The following is a 5,642-nucleotide window of genomic DNA, read 5'->3' as shown; positions in this document are numbered from 1 at the left end:
TTCTTCACTAATGTATTAGAACTTGATATAAACTTTCAATTTCTCCTCTCTGAGGAGCTTGGTGAGGACTCATCTTCAAGTATTATGGAGAGAATGGACTCTCTAGATCTGATTCCAAGGACATATGGAGAGGTTACCCAAGGTCTTATGCCCAAACTATTCTGGACTAAAACTGGTTACTTCTTATTTCAAAATCCTTGCTCTATTTTCTGCTTATACACGGGTTCAGGGTTTACTTGCTTAAATTTATGACTGTACTTTCATTAACCTTTACAAAACTCTTATTGTTGATTTTTTATTCAACTGAAATTGGTTATTCTTGGTCTTTTTGCATGTTGTCATACCATCCATTGCTACAGATTTAGTTACTTCTAAATCATGCTATAATCCAAGTCTTTCTCCTGAGCTTCAAAACTACGTGTTCAAACGCCTACTGTATTGATCCTCAGATCCCCAATCTCAGCATGACTAAAATTAGGGAGATTTTTTTTCTGCTCTTCTCACTTCTAAATGGTTCGATGTGACCACTTACTGGCCACTTGTTGGTCATGAGACTTGGGCAGGTCACTTAGCCTGTGTCTCAGTTTCTTCATCTATAAAAAGGCACAAAGATATTACTTACCTCAGAGAGTTGTTTGAGGATGAATGTGTTAATATATGTGCCCTCACATAGTAAGAAGTATATAAACGTTGGTTATTACTATTTGAAAAATCATTATTCCTAGAAAGGTCACTGCAGGGCGGCGGGTCTGGCTGGCGGCGGTGGGCCGGAGCTGAGCGCCTAGTGTGCACGTGTGGAGAAGCAGCGGTCCCGGCGTGGCGGCGGCGGACACAGGGCCACGCTGGCCTCCTGCGGCCTCTGTCACCCGCTCAGCTCTCTGCCTCAGGTGAAGAGGCCGGCTGGTGGGCTTGAGTGGCCGAGTTGAGGGCGCGGAGAGCTCAGGGCAGAGGCGAGGGTGGCGTTGATATCGGTGGTAACGACGGCCTCAACAGGCGGGGAAGATGAAAGGTAGCCGGGTCCAGCTGGGAGATGTGACACCACACATTAAGCGGTTGAAGAGATTAAACCAGGTCATCTTTCCAGTCAGCTACAATGACCAGTTCTACAAGGATGTGCTGGAGGTTGGTGAGCTAGCAAAGCTTGCATATTTCAATGATATTGCAGTAGGTGCAGTACGCTGTCCGGTGGATCATTCACAGAATCAGAAGAGACTTTACACCATGACAGTAGGATGTCTGGCACCTTACCGAAGGCTAGGAATAGGAACTAAAATGTTAAATCATGTCTTAAACATCTGTGAAAAAGATGGCACTTTTGACGACATCTGTCTGCATGTCTAGATCAGCAATGAGTCAGCAATCGACTTCTACGGGAAGTTTGGCTTTGAGATTATTGAGACAAAGAAGAACTACTATAAGAGGATAGAGCCCGCAGATGCTCATGTGTTGCAGAAAAACCTCAAAGTCCCCTCTGGCCAGAATGCAGATGTGCAAAAGATAGACAACTGAACAAATTACAAATCAACTTTCTTGCACTTGCTTGTCACTAAATAGAGAGGCCCATTGATTTCCCCCTTTAAAGCTTTCTCCCCTCCACTTTATTCTTGTTTCTCCTTCTTTCTTCTCCTTTCCTCTAAAAGTTTTAATACTTTTCAAGGACTCTAAAAATCATGTTTGGATTGTTTTAGTTTTCTTAATTTTGTGAGATGGTTTGATTGAAGGAAGGAAAAGGTATAGATTTGTTTAGTTTCACAGTTAAGATACATGGTCCCAAAATTTTGAGTGTTAAATAATTTTAGATTTTTTAACTGATTTTTTTAGTGTGCTACTTTCACACTGAAAGGCAGAGCCTACAAAATACTGTGTATTTCAAAACACAGGAAGAAACAGCAGCAATATCTTGTTCTCTAATTCATAGACAAGTCTAGTATGTTTGTGGGACTTTGTGTTTTAAAAGAGTATTTGTGGGATACTAATCCCTAGACATTGCCTTAAGTCCACATTTAGTCCTTCTGAGCACTGTCTCTGGAATTGGACCATTATTATCCTTGTAAGAAACACTAAGCTTATTTTGTTTTTGAGCAATTGTTTGCTTTCTTCCTGTTGGTGGTTGAGGGTGGGTGGGGCAGTTTGGGTAGGTTGTGTTCTATATTTTGGTCTCGGTGTTTGAGTTAAATTGCTTTTTGTTAATGCGTGGGCTGGTTGTTAGCAGGTTCATTTTTCCTGCTACTGATTGTTAGTAGTGGCATTAACTTTTAGAGTGTGGGCTGGTGAGATTACTTTTTTTTTTTTTAAATGTCCCGGCTAGAGATATGGCCTTTAACTGGCCTAAAGAGGTTTGTTGTGATTTACTTTTTTCTCTGGTCCTTTTTCTTCATTAAACCGAACAATAGTTTGTCTAACCTTAAAAATGGAGTTGATGTTCCACAGGTCAATACCCTTAAGAAAACCTGAAGCAGGTTTTCTCCTGAACATATTAAAAAGTTCCTAAAAGGAAACTGTGATGGACTTGCGGCACAATAAATGCGTTTCATGTCAGCTAGTGCAGATTGCTAAACCTGTGGCCACTAAGTATTTGATTATATAGGAAAGACTATCTAGACAGTATTTTTCGAAATAACATAGCTGTGCTATTGCTTATCTGTTGGAGAATATCCCAGATTTGCCTAACACTCTGTGCCTACAATGTTGAGTTTAAGGATTTGGAGAAGGGTGGGATTGTTAAACACAATGTTTCTAGGAAAAGTAGAAGTCTAGAAGTGTTGATGCAAATGTGACTGTGACCTGCTCTACTGACCAGACTGGTTTATGCCAGATTATTTTCTGGTATACAGGAAATGTCTTTGACGAGTTGATAACTTACTGTAACATGGGAGACATCTGAAACTGTGATAAGCCAATCTCCAATATTTTAAGTTTTTTACATTGCCAATACTGATAGCCCAACAAATGTTCTCATTAGACTTCAAAACAGCACATAGGGCTTGAATTTTCTGTCTTTTGACTTTAAAAGGAAGAGTGATTCATAATGTTTATCCTCTTATGTAAAATTCTGGTATAAAAGTCTCATCTCTTCAAACATATTAGATGACAAAAAGATTTTACAGGATGTTTATGCACATTTTATAATCCTAAATTCTTATTCAAGAATGTGAAAGTACAATAGACTTCAACAGTCTTATTGAGTGCCAAGAATAATACAGAAAAGGAAGATAGTTGATGAATGAGTATATATGGGTGTAATCTTAAGATAGTAAAAATGTAGAAAGACCACGCTAGTTTCTTGAGTATTAGTTTCTTAAGCAGTTCAAATATTAGGAAGAAGGTTTAGCATTAAGCACCTTTAACCTTCATGGGTAATTTGCTTGCTCTTACTGAGAGAAGACTGCTTGAGTTACAGAAAACATAATTAGTTTTGGAGAACTCAGCCTTTTTCTAAACTTCCAGGTATCAAAATAGATTTTGATGTATAAATTGAGTTTTCTGAGATGACACTGCCTCTACTTCTATAACCATTTCACCTGGACTATCTAGTCAGTCCTATGAAAGTATGCCTAAATGTGGTTATTGGAAACAGAATAGCTGCCTTATGACAATTAAGTACATGTTATTTAAGAAGGGAAGAAAATTAAATTTTGAATTGAATGTGTAGGCTCCCTATCATTATAGAATTTTTTCCGCACTAGTCAGTGACTTAACCTAAGTTGTAAATGTAAATTCCCCTACATCAAACTTGTATTAAATAATTTTATCCACTTATGGAGGAGGAGGGAGATATGGAGGAGGTAGAAGCTGAGCCCTAGTTCATATTCCTACGAGTCAGTAAATACTGAAATAGTGTCCCATGTTGAGTTGTTTATTTTGCTATAGGATAAAAATTATCTTGTTTGACATAAAACAATAATTGTATTAACTGTAAAAACACAGAATACGCCCATCATATTTTTCAGGACAGTTAGTTTTTACTGTGGAGTGAATAGGTAAAAATTACACTGTGTGGTATTGCATTTAGCTTCTAGAGAAAAGAATCTGCAGAGAAATCTATACAATATATAATTTGTTCAGATTAGTTTTCATTTGGGGAAAGAAGTTGTGAAATATCTCCAAGGCAGTTTACTCATCAATTGAAAGTCTTCCAAAAAACAGAACTATTGGGAAACCATGATGTGTGGTGGTGGAAAAGAAAAGCTCCCTCAGTTTTTTGGAGGTAATGACTGTAAAAATACTTAAATGGCTAAGTTTATTTGATGTAGTTAAGAATTAAACTTGTCAATTTTAACATGGCTGTTATATCTGAAATAAACTTACCTGATGTTCTGGTAGTGAAAAAAAAATTATTATTCCTTCGTGTCCTGTAATTCACTTGATGGCTCAGCTAGAAACCTCAGCGTTATCATCAGTTCCTCCCCTACTCTCCCCTATTTCCAATGAATGGCCTAATCTGTGGGTACTACTGCCTTCTCACCTCTTGAATCTACTCCCTTTCCTCTACCCCAATACCACAAGTATGATCCTGTATTACTGCAATAGCCTCCTAGCTAAAGCTTCACTACCTATAATACCTGCTTCCTTCCTATTTTCCACACTAAATGTAGAAATATACTTTAAAAACACAAATCTAACTGAATCTTGCTCCTGCTCAAAACCTTTTCATTCTAAGCTTTGGCTTTATGGTAAAGCCCACTGTCTTTAACAAGATACACAAAGCCCTGAATAATCTGGCCTCTGCATTCTCCTCCAGCCTCATCTCTTTCTTCTCTCACTGCAAGTCTTTGATGAAGCTTATTTCTCGTGCCTGGTCTACTTGCTCCACTGTCACTTTCCCCCACCCTAAGTAGACTACCTCCTTCTCATACTTCAAGTTTCAGTTTACGTGTCACTTATTTCAGTCAGTCTTTCTAAATCTTTATTAGCTGTCTATGGATTATCTATTGCTTTGACTGCTTAGCATTCTTATTCCTTGGTGAGACTGTCAACTACAGTGACCTAAATTTATCCCCTTAATCTCACTGAATCCTCTGTTCTCACTTTAGGGGTGGATTTGTAACTACTTAACTAACCAAGACCATAAAATCTGGATCAGATGTTATAATAGCACCAAGACTGATAGACTATATGGAAATCCAGGCTCTTCCAAGTACTTCTAAGAGGTTGGGAAAATGACCTGGTCTATACAGGGGGCTGATTTCAGATTGTCACTCGGTGAATAATCTGAACACAAGCTGCTAGGAAAAAGAACAAAATAATGGCAAATGTTCCTTTCATTAGACTTTACGCTTTATAACTGTAAGGACTTTATCTTGCTTATCGTTAGATTTCTGTCTTAACATGGAATCATCACTCAACAAATATTTGTTGAATTGAATCATATATCTTAGAGTGAAATGAAATATTAAGAAATGATTTCGTACATTGCCCCGATAAAAGTGTAATACTAACCTTGTGCTTGACAAATGAGTTACCTGAAGCCCAGAAGTTTAGAGAATCACTCAGGTCACACAGAACAGAACAGATGAAAAATGAAGTCTTCTGTTCTCTTTCTACCACTCCTTGTTGCCTCTCAACTGCATTTGTGCACTTTTTATATGCTAATTTCTCTGCATATATAAAAAAAACCCATCGCTATCTAGTGGATTCCAACT

The 5,642-nt window shown here is 38.0% G+C and overlaps 1 pseudogene; it reads left to right on the top strand.

The window, feature by feature from the left end:
- Positions 1 to 1,002: 1,002 nt before the first annotated feature.
- On the top strand, positions 1,003 to 1,509 carry LOC101344827 (N-alpha-acetyltransferase 50 pseudogene; annotated as a pseudogene).
- Positions 1,510 to 5,642: the final 4,133 nt, after the last annotated feature.

The sequence above is a fragment of the Trichechus manatus genome, unplaced genomic scaffold (assembly GCF_000243295.1).
Source record: "Trichechus manatus latirostris isolate Lorelei unplaced genomic scaffold, TriManLat1.0 scaffold00005, whole genome shotgun sequence".
NCBI lineage: Eukaryota > Metazoa > Chordata > Mammalia > Sirenia > Trichechidae > Trichechus > Trichechus manatus.
This window is presented reverse-complemented; position numbering and strand designations above follow the sequence as displayed.